Genomic DNA, 15,664 nt, shown 5'->3' with positions numbered 1-15,664 from the left:
CTGATTCTGTTTTGATACTTTTGTTTTGTTTTCATGGTATTCTGTGGCTTAGTTTTATCTCTGGTTAACTAAATCTGTTGAAATTTGCCAAGCACTGCTTGACCAAAGGTTATAAGATATCACCCCACTGGCATCAACTTTTCCTTCCCTGTTGTGGCTGTTTCCAATTATATATACTGTTGAATATCCTGAATATGTAGGTCTCTCACTTTCCCTCCATAGGTTTATGATTAAAGCTAGAGCTGCCTCAAACAAGAGCTTGATTAATTGCCCTTCTAAAGATCAAAATGTGAGAAAATTTCTAGGTAGCTTCCAAATTTAATTTGACTAACCAAACCAAGAAACTTAGCATTCTTTAAAGAAGTACAACCAAAGCAATTCATTTCTACTGGCCTTCTGAAATGCTTTTCAGAAGTAGAAAGATATATGCTGCATGGTATATTTCAAAAAGCTTAAGTGAGTACTGCCCTAAAGCATTTGCTTTTCATAAAATGGCCTTTTTTGAATTATCAAATAACACACTCTAAAGAGTTCAAAAGTTATGACAAGCCCTTGTTATCTTGTGAGAAAGATTAAATAAGATAAACATGAATTATCTGGCATCTTAGAATGGAACAGAGATTAGCACTGGGTACATCATTCACAGAAACATTTATATCCTCAACGAGAGTCAGAGGAATGACTTTATATCACTGTACTTTTGCTTCCATACTTATGTCTTCAGGGCCTATTCAGTAAAGCTTGCACAAGCACCATAAGACTCACCTCCCTTTTTTCTTTGTCACTGCTTCCATATTATTGGAAATGATTTAAGTGTGACTAAATACAATCTAATAGTTGTATTCAATGTGGATACCAACTCCATTCTTTTTAAAGTATCTGTGTGTTTACTCACATGAAGTCCTCCTCATAGAGGAGCCCTGAGCCACTTGAGCCAGTAGTCAGCCAGCATTCTAGGTGTAGACCTGCTTCTGCCACCTGGCAGAAAGTGAAAAGCCTTTCTTCTGCCCACTTCCATTTATGTCCATGAGACATGCCTTGGAAATTTTTGTCAAGCAAACAAAAGGTGGTTCTGATCAGATTGTTCCATGATTTCACCTTAGTACATGATTTCACCTTAGCTCTCTAATGGTTCTACTACCTACACCAAATAGGGATCTTACAATATTTCAATTGTAAGGTTGAAATATAAAGTTAAGTTTATATTTACCTTTATACTTACCTTCATGACTTTCAAAACATCTTAAGGAATTTTCTCCAGAGACAGCTATAAAAATTGAGTTCCTCTTAGAATATACATCTATCTCCTTGGGTTTCCAGTTAACTGTAGTGTTTGAGGGTGCTATTGCCTCCAAATAGATCAACAAGTATTTATTCTTGGCTGCTCATGTACTAGTCACAATACCAAGGACTGGGCATACAAAGGTTAGGATCTGACTGCTGCCCTCAAAAAGTCCACACTTAACATAAAATGTTAGGAATACTCATCTATGACCAAGTGCAGTTTAAAAAGTCAATCATTCTGCTCTGAAAAGTCCGTGGCATTGATTTGGAAATGCTTAATGACTTTTCTTATGTCTGTAAAATTATCACTTGAATACCCAAAATGTATTGGGCCCTAGAAAGCAAAGTTAGATGTGACAAATACTTGACTTTGAGGAACTAAAGTTATTTAATTTGCTTATTTCAAAAGTTGTTGACCAAAGTGATTATTGAACCAATAAAGGGTTTTGAGTGACTACAAACTTTACTCTATTTGAAAGTGTTATGAAAAGAAAACACTGTTTCAGTTGGTTATTGTTCCCAATCTTGGCACATTTTTAGGACTTTGGAAATTCTCAAATTGAAACCAGGATGGAGGCTTCTTTCTATGTACCTCTAAAGGGGCAGAGTTACTAGTGTTTACAATTATTTTGTGATATCCAGATATGCATACTTCAGCTAAAATTTACATAGACAAATTTTTTTTTGTTACAAGACTAATGCACAAGTTCAAACAGTAGAGAGGTATGGCAAGAAAAAAATCATTATCCCTTCCAACTTCTTAACACTTTCTGTCTTCCCAAACTAATGGTAATTCTTTGGCATGATTCCTTTGACTACTTTCTCAGCTTCTTTACAGATTACAAAATCCATTCATGTATAATGTATAAGTTTCTTGTAATAACCCATAGCTATTATTAACATCCCCATTTTATTGATGATAAAATTAAGGCTCAGAGAGCTTAAACATTACTTCATCAGAGTACACAAATGGCAGAACTCAGATTTTTTTTTTGTAACGCCAATGCCTGTGCTCAGAAGAATATTGTCAGCTTACAGGAACAACTTGTTCCCCTACCGAATCTTACAGTGCTTATATTTCCTGTTATTAAAATGCCAATTAATTATCTGCTGTGCTTTCACAGTTTTGTATGAGATGTTACCTGTACTATTTATTGTTTTATGTATTTGAACTTTTTTTCCCTAGATAAATATAAGCTAATTGAAGGCAGGAACAATATCTTTGCATTTTCTTTGGCTCATAGTAGACTATTCAGTCAACTGTTAAAAAGAATGAATAAAGAACTATATGGTATACATGTGGTTTCTGCTCAAATATTTGTCATGATAATAGCTTAAGAATTAAAGCTCTATTTTAAAAAATCATAAAAAACAATGTGCATTTAATATTTATATATGTGTACTGCAGCTACATACCAAATTGGACTATTCTTTTTAAAATAAATGTAAACATTGAGCCAACCATATTTCCTTGCTTATTTTTGGCCTTCTAATTTTCTGGAGCATCCTGTGCAGCTATCAGTCATACAATCTTGTGTGAAAAGCAGGATCTAACCAAGTTGTAATGTTTCCTTTCTTCTTGTTTTCTCCTTCCCAGTTTGTAGCCAAGATAAAAATCTAGCTGACCTTAGTTCATTGCAAATTAGAGAATATAGCCCCACTTAGTTAGGCTTTATGTTGTGTGGATTAGCACTTTTTTTTAAAATTGGAGGCAGTGCAGTCTCCTAATCTCCTGCATTTCCTATTTTGTTAGGGCCCAAAGGACTAGGTAAGTTGTAGCTAAGCATTCCACTTTTCTCCCCTTGCCTGAATCACAAACAAATGGCTGCCCTCAAATCACTGCCATGTAAGTGCCTTCCTAGACAGAGATGTAACATCAGTCTGTAAAATAGAGGAGAAATATTTCAGATGAGTAAGAAATTTTCCTTCAACAACTGAAAAAGAAGTTAAGTTAGAACAGCTATAAATCATAAACTTAATGCAACTGATTTTATAATCTTCAGAATGCTTACAAAGAACAAAGATTGTGAGAGAATTGATTTTAAAAACATACATTTATGGATGCATGTTTTGTTTTTGCCTGTCTCTAAAATTTCCATTGCTGAGTCTGTTTATTTAGAAATCAGCTCCTAACCAAAAGCAGTATATATTTTATGAACATTCTTTCCTCAAATCAGTTGAGGAAGATAATGTTACGTCTTTGAGTTTTACTAACCACTGGCGTGCACAGCAGCCATTTTTATATTTCAGTAACATAATACATCCAGCAGACAAATCTTAAAAACTCTGCTCTGTTGGATACCAGTCACAAGAAGGTAAATATATGATTTATGACTCCAGTAAAATTGGAAGCACTGTCTTGAAATCTTTAGGGAAAGGCAAGTTAAAGGGATCAGAAAGTTGTTGCTGGCCTTTTCAGGCTGATTTTAAGTGAGAGCATAATAGGAGTGTAGACTGCTGCCTGCTTCAACCCTCAAAAACTGACGAGCATCATCTGAGTGCTATGTGCTACAAGCTCCCGTTGAATTCCATGTTACAATCAGACTTTAAAGTGAGGACTGGTTACCTTAGACAAGAGAAACATGGTGTCCTCAGGTCACCCAAAAATTTTAGAATATTGTCTCCCGATGTCTTCTGGCAACACCAGTATTTTATTTCCTTGGTGTGACTCAAAAAATGAATATGTTATGATATCCTAAAGAAAAAATAACTGTATGTGCATAATATAAGGACTCAGAAACTACTTTTTTGCAGAGGCAGAGAAAGCACACTTTCTGTGGATGGGGATACAAGTTAAGCATAATGGCTGCAAGGAAGCATGTGTATGAAGAATTGCTTTCTGCTTTACCCAGAATACCTGCAGTTTTGCAGCAGGTCATTTTAAAAGCTCTAAGTCTTTAAGTAATGATAAGCATACTTGTGTAATACATAGCACATTGTCTTTATTTTAGGATTTTAATCTTCCGGTATATATGAAAGGGGAAACCCAAATTACATGAATTTCTAAAAGGGTTTGATTCAACATTAAGTCTGTTTAGTTGTGTCCATTATAGACACTTTAACTGAACGATTCTGTTCAGTTTCCAGATAATTTATTCCAGCTTCTAAGGATGTATGGGACCATATTAAAATACTTCTATTCATGCCATCATGGAAATTTGCTTTATATACCAAAAAAAGTAGAGTTGGTATATAAACTGGTTCATGTTGAAAGGTTATTTACAGGTTGCAAATGAATATTAATCACGTATCTTTATAAACACTTATTTTAGAATTAATCAACTAAAAATTATTTCCATTTGCCATTAGAATCAGATTCAGTGCCACTTCACTGCCACTCAGGACGAGAATACAAAAGGTATAGAGACAATAACATATACTGTTTTCTGGTTTTAGAGGTTTGTTTTGTTTAATTAGTACTTTCTTTTGAGCATTTATTTTATGCCAAGGTCTGTGCTAGTGTCTTTCACATGTGATATAATTTAATCCAGCAATCCTGAAAGGCAGGATTTCTCCATGGTTACAGATGAGGAAGCAGAAGCTCAAGGAGGCAGTGTCGTGTGGGTATTGTGGAGGTAGCTGGCATGGGTTTGAATCCTGGCTTCACAGCTTGGCAAATTGATGCTGCCTTGGCAAATTATTTAACTTTTCTGAGCTCTGGTTTCCTCATCTGTAAAATAGGGTTTTCTGAAAATTAAATGGATTAATGTGTGAAAAGAGCTTAGAACAGGGCCTGGCCTAGAGCTAAGCTTTATGCAGGTAAGGTTGCTGTGGGACACATCAGCCACCCAATCTTTACCAGCTCACTGACTATCTAGGTCTAGTGTCTCCAAAGCTCAGTCACAGCAAAGCAAACACTATTCAGGAAGAAAGCATGCTCTTTTCCTCAAGGTGTTTATAATCTCAGTGAATAAATATACTGTGAGTGTGAAACAAGTGAAAATAGAAGAAAATGCTTGATTCTAAGGGAAAGATAACAGAACTGTTTTTAAAAACACTGTAATGGAAGCTGACTTCTTAAAATAACCCTTTGGATAATCTTTTTGAAAAGCCATCATAACCTTTCTCACCCATGAGGTTATCTGGTTTTATTACAGATATATGGATAGATAGATTGATAAACACATCTAGATATATATGCAATTGTTATGTACAAATGTGTGTGAGCATATATGTGTATATAGTATATGTAAATATGCATATACCTGTGTATTTGTATATATATTTAAAACAAACCAGATCATCTCTATATGAGAATTATTAACATTAAAATAAATTATTTTCCCTTTTTAAAGTAATATTATTTTAAGCCTAGTGTATATGCAATGTTTTTTGTAATCTTAAACGTTAGGTTTAGTGTATGCACATTTCAGTCTTTTATTTTTTTTTTAACTTTTACCTGTCAGAACTTCATAGCAATAATTAAAGGTTAACATGGAAATATTGGGTAAGCAATACCTTTGAATTTTGCAAATGCAATGTTTTAGGGTATTGAGTTCTATTCAGGTGGAGCTTTCACTGACTGCATTTAAAAACTACATACACATTTTGTGTACTATTGGTTCATTTTTGTTTGGGGAACATTCTCTTTACTCCCAATCTTCTGTCCTATAACAAAATGTTTTCCTCTGGTATGATGTACTTTGTTTCCATTTCTCCTCAGGCTCTTCAAGAACAAACTAGCCTTGGTTTTCATTGGCCAGAATGACTTATGATTACTTTTAAAATAATGTCTTGTTTTGCTGAAAAGTTAGTAGATTATTAAATAATTACTTTTTCTTTAAAGGATTTGTACCCCATTGAGAATATGTGGAGTGGCCTCAGGTGCTTCCTGGCCAGTGTGTGTGTCAACTACTAGGACAGGTGCTTGGAGTTCAACCTGCATGCAAAGGCATTTTTGGGGTCTCATAAAGTTAGTACTGAGAAGTACACAAATCATTGTCTGTTTTTAAGATTTCTGAAAAGAGAAAACCAGTGAGGATAAGTGGTATAAAAGGAGTCTTTTTTTTCTTTTTTTTTGAAACAGGTCTCACTCTGCCACCTAGGCTGGAGTGCAGTGGTGCAATCATCGCACACTGCAACCTTCACTCCTGGGCTCAAGTGATACTTCAACCTCTCAGGCTCCCAAGTAGCTGGGACCACAGATGTGTGCCACTGTGCCCTACTAATTTTAATTAAAAATTTTTTTTTTGTGGAAACAGAGTCGTCCTGTGTTACCCAGACTAGTCTCAAACTGCTGGACTCAAGGAGTCCTCCTACTTTGGCCTCCCAATGTGTTGGTATTAGAGGCATGAGCCACTGTGCTAGCTAAAAGAAGTCTTTTGCATTTTCCAGAAGCAATTGTTTTCTGCTAGTGGTGAAGCCAGTTTGAGGATAGTGAAATTCCCGCACCCCCTTTTTTTTTTTTTTTTTTTTTTTTTTTTTTTTTAGTGATTCCAGACTATGAAGTTTTCAGTACTACAGTTCAGTTGGTTAAGTTTTGGAAAGTTGAGTCCCTCATTCTTTTTAATCCTGAACAAAGAACAAGAAAGCTAGTGGGAGTTGATTTTCCAGTTAATTTTGCCCTATCTATATTGTAAATCAACCTTAATTTTAGTTCTGTCTTTGTCTTCAAATTATAAAATAATTAGTATTGCTCACCCTGTATTTCTTATGTGGGTTAGGTGGGATCTGATTGGAAGTAATGTCAACTGTAACTATTTTATTATTATTTAATTTGATTTTATTTTAGATTGCATGCTGTAGATTCAGACTAATTTAGATGAATGCCACTTCTGCTGCATTCCCATACTATAATCATTTTAAATGCATTTGTCCTGTGTATGTATATGGGAGGATTTCTGAGAATATCAAATTCTCCACTTAAAACTACCATTCCCACGGTACATGTCTCCTTCACATTCAATATAGAAGAGTTTTAGTGAGTTTTTTGTATTCGTGCATACTGACAGAAACTGTTAATAAGGGCCCTGTTAAAAAACAGTTTTCAGCTATGCAAGATAATTTATATAGCTTTGTAAGATAATTTGCTTACCAATGTATAGTGTGGTTATGAAATAAAAGTTTTGAATTAACATTTACAATGAAAATGTTAAAGCCAAGTGTTTCAGTGCCCAGAGGAAAAACTGTTTGATGATTTGGTGTTTGTACAGATTTAATTAGTTATATTCAATTTCAACATTTCATCTTTCTTTACCAAATTCTACTTCTTTGAAGTTAAATGAAACCTTTGCTTTTTTGGATTCAACTGAGGTATCAGAGAAGGAGCACTAGAATTGATCGCTTCAAGTTCAGCTCTGCCATTTTCTCATTTGTCAAATAGTATAAGGAAAGATACCCACCTCAGAGGTGGTAGGGAGGCCTAATTCAATTATATGGATAAAATAAATTGGGATGTTTTTAAAACATTCTGCAACAAGTTCATATGGCAAGAGTTTGGAGAATTGCCATGGCAGAGCCTTAGGGAAAGTGGTTATGGTGTTATAGCAAATACCATTTCCACCCTTGGTGACTTTTATGTTGTCCCTGAACATTTACAGAGAATAGGAACAGAGAATATTAAACTAGTTATTTTATCAAAAGGCAGTCATATATGTTAATTTCCCATACTTCCATATATGCATCAATCAAGTGATCAAAAAGCATTCAGTAAAACAGGCTTGTTAGTTTTGTCCCTTTTCCTCTTCTTTTGCACTATTTCATCTTTTCTTTCCACTTTCCTCCACTCAGCATGAGACTTTCTCTGAGTATTCTTCTTCTCTACAGCCCCCATTCATCCTGTTTCTTTTTTAGAACATGAAGTTGAAATTGAGCTATTGGTAAAAATGTGTTAGGCTATTTAATAAGATTTTGTTTCTTCCCCTTAAATTTTCAATCAGATGAATTTAACCCTATGTATGCATTGCCTAAAAACAAATAGCTCCCAAACTAATTGCTTTAATACTTCCATGTGGCCTTGAAAATAACTTTTCTATGAGCCAGTTGCTTTTGATTTTTTGAAACATTAAATGTCTTCAGAAGGGTGAAGAAAGAAGGATGGAGTTACAGATTGATCATACTTTTATTTAAAAGCAGCTTTTCTGTGGCTCCAAAGAATATTGCATACCAAAAATTTCCAAATAACATATATAGATAGACCTTATTGTCTGTTCCATTTATTCATTCATTTGTTTCACGTGCTCTGCTGATACTTCTGAAACTGTCATTTGCTTGGGATGACTTAAGGGGCAAAAACAATTGTTAAGAAGAAAGATGATTTTAGTATTTCACTTGTTCTGACATTTATATCTTATCTTTCTAACTTGATTAGAAACACCTTGAGGTCCAGGGCCATGCTTGTAGTTTCTAGGTATGCCCTGCAATAGTTTCCCAAATAGAATAGGTGAATAAACACAGACTGATCAATCTGAGATTTTCTTGAATGGAAGGAATCAAAGAAAGAGGATTCCTCTTGAGTAAGAATCAAGGCCACTAAAAAATCACCTTACTAGATTTATTTATCTGTATAAATAAAGACTTTAAAACTGTGTTGAAGAATGCTACAATGTGTAGACCATTTGAGGTGCATTTCAGAGAGCTTTTAGAAAGTGCCACGAAATGCTACAGATGCCATCTGACTTAAAAATCACTCAAGGAGGAATTTATTTAGATGCATGTCTGCTGGGAATCTACTACCAGGAGAAATGTGGAAACCACATGAAATTCACTACATAAAGAAATCTGCTTTCCATTTCTGTACTGCATTTTGTGCTTGCAGGAAGAAGATAAACAAGCTGTTTAAAACTAAAGTGAATGGCAAAAGGATTCAATTTTTAAATCCCATTCCATAAATGTGTTTTGGAATTTACAAAACCTAATCCTATCACATAGTTCCTTTAAGAAGGGAGAAATGTGTTGAGTCTTCTAGTATTAGATATTTCAGTGGAATGGATGAGTAATTTTGTTTCCTGTTGATGTAGTGTAGTAATACAACTATGACGTGCTTCAGTGGAAATTAAAACGAAAGTCTCATTCTAGACTTTGGTAGGCAGACATTATTCTGAGAATGGGAAGAGGGAAGGAAGCAAGAAAAGCTTCTTTTTTGTTAGTTTTTAACATCACGCCTTTTAGGGAGAGGAGAATTTCAGCCTAATATTCCGATATAGCTATTTAAAAATCTCTATATGAAAAGGTATATGAGTAAAGTAGATGAGAGGAAAAAGATTGAACTGTTTTTATTTTGAGAAAAATATTCTGGAGATTCATTTAAAATGTTCTACTTAGTGATCCTTACACAGTTTAAATATGAGATTGGCATTTAAGGAGGAACACACTCAGTTAAGATAAAATATATTGTGATTAATAAAAATGTTAATATTTAAAACATAAAGGCCAACCATCATACAATTATGATTTTCCTTTAATAAACATGATCAAATCATACATACCTATGTTTAGGAGTAATAAACATGCATTTCTGAACTTGGTAGGCCTGTGCTTTGAAAAAAAACCTGTAATGTTTTTTATAAGATCAAGAAGATCATAAATTAAATTGATCATACACTTAAGTAGATTAAAACTTTTCCTTCCATGGCTTAATTTCTCTCCTGCTTTATGGTGGAGAAAAGAAGCTAATTAAGGTTTATTTTATATATTCTTATTTAATATGATGGGTTTTTTTGTTTGTTTTACTATATTAACTTCTGCTCTGGTAATTTTTTAGCTGGCTACACTTAATAATTAATACATAATTTGTCTAAGGCTACACTCAGAGCCAAGGAGCTTTGTATCTGTAGAAAGTGCCATTTTTCAAGTGAGATGTAAAAGTAAACATCTAGTTCTGTCATTCTTTTATTTTTTCATTCACTCCATAAGCATTTATCAGACTCCTATGATGTTAGACTCTGTGCTGGAGATACTAAGGTAGAAAATACCAAGTTTATACCTTCAAGGAGTTTGCTTGGGATGACCTAAGGGACAAAATCCATTATTAAGAAGAAAGATAATTATTTTAGTATTTCAGTAAATGTAAATTTACACAAATGTTTAGGTTTAGGTAAAAATATTCTATGGTCTGTTTAGCCGATGCTAAACCATTGGTTGTTGTTAGGCAGTAGAGTGGAGTGATTGAGGGAGAGACTTAGGAACTAGAAGGCCTTGTTGTGTGTCCAGCTTGACTGATTGCTTTACTGTGTGACTTGATGAACGTTGTTATTTGTGGCTTTTTTTCATCCATAAAAAGAGGATAATAAGTGTTTCTTCTTCATAGGGATGTTGGAGGACTATATGGATTAATCTGTGGAAGCTTTCAGCATAGTGTCCAGTGTATATTAAGCCTTAAAAAATGTTAGCTTCAGGGATGATTTTCAAAATATTTAGCAACCCAGACAGTAGGGGCATCAACCGGTAAGAACTGCTGTTGGCTGTAAAAATCTCATAGGACCACACCAGTGTTTATGGTATAGATATCAGCTTGGTTAGCCTCCATCAGTTTTATTGTTTCCACTTAAAACTTTTGCCCTATCCCTACCCTATCTTATGGAAGACGGCTCCTGGACCAGGCTCTGCAGTACTAACAGACTGTGGACTTACTAGGTGCCTGCTATTTATATTTTTTGTGATCTTCTTAGTTTTGAGTACCTAGACATAGAGTAGATTTATTTCATGTTCCAGACAATTCAGGATATTTTCCTTACCTAATAACTCCTAGAAAGACACTAGAGTCAAGCCTTGGGTTCCCTATTTTTTTTGTCTAATGTTGGTGGTAACTGTTATAACATAGGTATTCTTTTTTTTTTTCCTCCTCCTTTTCCTTCTCTTCCTCTTGTTGTTGCTGTTTTGTAAGAGAAAAATTATATCTAAAGCTAATTGCCTTAAATTCTTTTTTAGAAAGTGATTGTATATAATAAATAAATAAATTCTTTTCAGTAATTGCCCAGTTTTTTAATGGCAAGGATAGAACATATGTAAGAGCATTAAGGGAAAGTTAAAGGGCATATTAGGTGCAAAAAACATTGTCATTGTCCTTTTAAGTTAAAAGACTTGATTTCCAACACTGCCACTTGCTAGTTACTTAACTGTAGTTAATTCACTCTGTGTTACATTTTTCCACTTGCAAAATTGGGAGTAATAGAATCTCTCTCATAGAGCAGGCGACCCCACCCTTTATGGCACCAGGGACTGGTTTCATTCACAGACCGGGATGGAGGTGGATGGTTTTGGGATGACTCAAGTGCATTACATTTATTGTGCGCTTTATTTCTACTATTATTCCATTGTAGTATATAATGAAATAATTATATTATTCACCATAACATAGAATCCCTGAGCTTATTTTCCATCATCTGGGGTGATGGGAGACAGGGACAGATCATCAGACATTAGATTCTCATAAGAAGCCGACAAGCTAGATCCCTTGCATGTGCAGTTCACAATTGGGTTTGTGCTCCTAAGAGAATCTAATGCCACTGCTGATCTGACAGGAGGCAGAGCTCAGAGGCAATGCAAGTGATAGAAAGCAGCTGTAAATATCTGTGGCCTGGTTCCTAACAGGCCAAGGACAGGTACTGGGTTTGTGGTCCAGGGGTTGGGGGCCTCTGTCATAGAGTATTGTGAGGATTAAACAAGGTAATACTTATCAAGCATTTAGGACATACATTTCGGTAAATTCATTTAATTTATTATATTTATGAAGCATTTAGGATATACAGTTGGCCTCCTGAATTCCATGGGTTTCACATCTATGGATTCAACCAATTGCAGGTTGAAAATATTTTTTTTAAAAATTGAGTCTGTACTGAACATGTACAGACTTTTTTCTTGTCCTTATTCCCTAAATAATATAGTAAAACAACTATTTACACAGCATTTACACTGCATTAGCTATTATAAGTGATTACTTATAATCTTTAAATAAGATGATTTAAAGTATAAGGACGATGTACATAGGTTATATACAAACATGGTGCCATTTTACATAAGGAACTTGAGCATCTTTGGATTTTGTTATCTTCAGGAGGTCCTGGAAACAATCCCCCACAGATATCAGGAGACAACTGTAGTTAACATTCACTAAATTCACTTAATGTATTCAGCAGGTATTTAGAGTACTTACTATGTACCATGCAGTATTCTAGGCACTGGGTAACAGCTATAAATTTAACAGACAAAAATCCTGCCTGCATGATAATCAAGTGCAAACAATACAGTAAGGAGAGAAAATAGAAAATCTGGGGATGGGGTTGCAATGTTAAGTAGCATGGTTAGGAAACGTGATATTTGAGATAATATTGCAAGCAGTGAGGAAGTAAGCATGCAGATGGCTGATGAAAGAGCCTTTCAAATGGTGGGAACAGCATGTGCAAAGACACTGAGACAAGAGTGTGCCTGGAGGCCAGGGGAGCTAAAATAAGGTGAGGGGAAGAGTAGGAGGGTATAAGGTTGGTAACTGGGACCTGCTTAAGATCTGAGTGGTACAGTGATGGGCATGGAGAGGGGATCAGGAATGTACCAGTGAAGGGTTCTTGGAGAAGAAGGTAGATCTGGAAAATAGATAGACCATGAAGAAGCAAATGAAAAAAGGTGAACATTCCTGCTTGTGCTAAGAACATAAGCAAAGGCACAGACAGTGGAAGAGACAGACCTGGAGAACATCCAGGATCACCTGTCCAAAACAGACAGTGTTCAGTGGGAAGGGAGGGAAACAAGGTTGAATAAACAAGTGAGATTGGATGATGGAGGCCTTGAAACCTAGGCAGAGGACTTTTGGTTTCTACTGATTAAAAAGATGTTTCCAGTCAATAGAAGAAAACCAATGATAAAATCTAACATTTAAATTTAAAATCAATATATAAACTAACTCTCTCTCTTTTGCTAAAAGATCCTGTTTTGGTTTGTTTTCAGAGACAAGTAAAGAAATTAAAGTTTTATTGTTAGTTTTGATGTGAAACAGAAAAAATTTTGATACTTAAAAAAAGTATTTACTATTAAATTAACGATTCCGTAACACTTTACTGTGTCAGCTAGTTATAAGCGTTATGGCTTAATAAATTAGGTGTTACTTTATTAAAATAGTAATCAATTATGAATAATCTTAGTATTGATAAAGACATGCTGTGGATCTTGTTGTCTTCTTTCTGCCCATGATCAAGCTTTAAACCTAAATGTTATTTTGCTTGCTGGTATGTATGTATGTATAATCACATACTCACAAATAAGGGGCAAAATGAGAAAGGCAGTGAGTCAGGTCATCTAAATGGTCACATACTCCCTTTGGAAAATTAACTTACAACTTGAGACCCATTGGCATTATTTATTAATTTCTGCCTCTTTTTACATTCTACTCAATGCCAAGCTATGCAAAAAAGTTATGGGTGGAGGAAAAAAACATTTATGGAAAAGAACAAGTGTAACCTGTGTGTGAATCCTACTAGATTCATCAGACTTTTTACCACTACTTTGCTGCTGTAGACTTTATAAACACTGTACACTTAGGCTACTCTACATTTATAAAAATATCTTTTTCCTTCAACAATAAAGTAAGCTTACCTTACTGTAACATTTTTACTTTATAAACTTTCAAATTTTTAAAAACTTTTTGATTCTTGTAACGAAGCTTAAAACACAGATATTGAAAAACTGTAAAAAATTTCTTTTTTAATATCCTTATTTTATATTATTTTTTTGATTTTTAAATATTTTTGTTTTTTACTTTTTAAATTGTTTTGTTAAAAAATAATAGACACAAACACACACATTAGCCCAGGTCTACACAGGATTGAAATCATCCATATCATTGTTTTCTGCCTCCACATCTTGTCCTAGTGGAAGGTCTTCGGGGGCAGTAACATGCACGGAGCTGTCATCTCCTCTGCTAACAATACCTTCTTCTGGAATGCCTTTTCAAGGACCTGCCTGTGACTGTTTTACAGTTAACTTTAAGAAAAAAAATAGGTAGAAGGAGTAAACTCTAAAATAATGAGAGAAGTATAGTATAGTAAATATGTAATTCAATAACATAGTTGCTTATTATCATTATTAAGTACTGTATACTGTATATAATTGCATGTGCTAGACTTTTATAAGACTGGAAGCACAGTAAGTTTGTTTATACCAGCATCATTATAAGCATATGAGTAATGTGTTGCACTATAATGGCTATGACATCACTAACCCTTAAGAATTTTTCAGCTCCATTCTCATCTTATGGGACCACCATTGTGTATGTGATCTTTCATTGACTCAAATGTTATGCATTGCATGATAGTACCTTAAAATCCTAACACTTATCTTCTTAATACACTGAAACACACTGTGTAAAACAACACCAGTTTATTAACTTTGGCCCAATGGCTGGATTGTTTACTCGTTTCCTCAGTGATTTTCATGACATACTTCAGAATAAGTTTGTTAGTCTTTGAATGACCCTGAATTAGGGCATGATTTTCACCTCCTGTATGATCCAGTTACAAAGTGGTGCTTGCCATTCAGTGAAACAGTAAAGAACAGAAAGCAGTTTGGGAGGAACAAACAAATGACACTAGGACTGAAGAGAACAGAGCACCTTAATGTTATCACGGCCCTTTTCTCAGCCTAAATTCAGCGTTATAGGATACTTATTAAGAAGTTTTTAAAAGTTTATCACAGTATTAGAATGAAATAATCGGGATGTGAGATAAATCAACAGGGTGTTGCTGGAATGGTATAAAGAGAAGACAAATCAGTCAAGAAAAATCCTTCCTCTTTGCTTGACATTGGCAATGAGACGTGACTACATCTAATACCCACATTTTAGGAGAGATATGAAAAATTTGAGAAGGGTACCACAGTGAGCAACTAAATGATTCAGGATTGCAATCTGATAGTGTGATTGGTGGGGGCCTTAGGAGGACTTTACAGGAAAAGGTGTTCTTTTGACTTGGGAAGAAGCTTAATATCGATTTAACTTCATCAAAGTAAATTAGATCTCAGTGTAAGAAGGATGTTCAGCCACAGTTCATCTTCCAAGGGAAAATAAACAAAATAGTATAAATTGCTACCAGAGACACAGGTTGAGCAAAAGAATGAACTCCATGAAATTGACTGCTATTGAACTCCAAGAGGTACCACCATGATTTACGCTGTGGGTTTTCTTTCAGTGATTATCTTTTTAAAATGAGATTTATCCATTGAGGTTGGGTAATTTGGGTGTCTCGTTTTCTAAAAGTGTGATTCTCTAAGGCAATATTTTAGATAAAGTTTATTTGCAAAGAAATTAAAAGAGCATTGTCTGACATTTGGTTAAATTTGCTTTTTACATACTTTAAAGCGTTCATTTAACAAATATATATTGGACATGGATTTACATTAGCAAATATTTTTATAGTGGTAGGAAACATAGCAATATGTGCTATTATTGTCATTG

The 15,664-nt window shown here is 34.6% G+C and overlaps 1 protein-coding gene across 8 annotated transcripts in view; it reads left to right on the top strand.

Moving 5' to 3' along the window:
* The window catches only part of DNM3 (dynamin 3), a 549,446-nt gene that overhangs the window by 292,564 nt on the left and 241,218 nt on the right, over window positions 1-15,664 (top strand). The gene's annotated exons all lie outside the window — the stretch shown is intronic.

The sequence above is a fragment of the Sapajus apella genome, unplaced genomic scaffold, assembly GCF_009761245.1.
Source record: "Sapajus apella isolate SASKATOON/1434 unplaced genomic scaffold, GSC_monkey_1.0 scaffold25, whole genome shotgun sequence".
NCBI classification, from domain to species: domain Eukaryota; kingdom Metazoa; phylum Chordata; class Mammalia; order Primates; family Cebidae; genus Sapajus; species Sapajus apella.
This window is presented reverse-complemented; position numbering and strand designations above follow the sequence as displayed.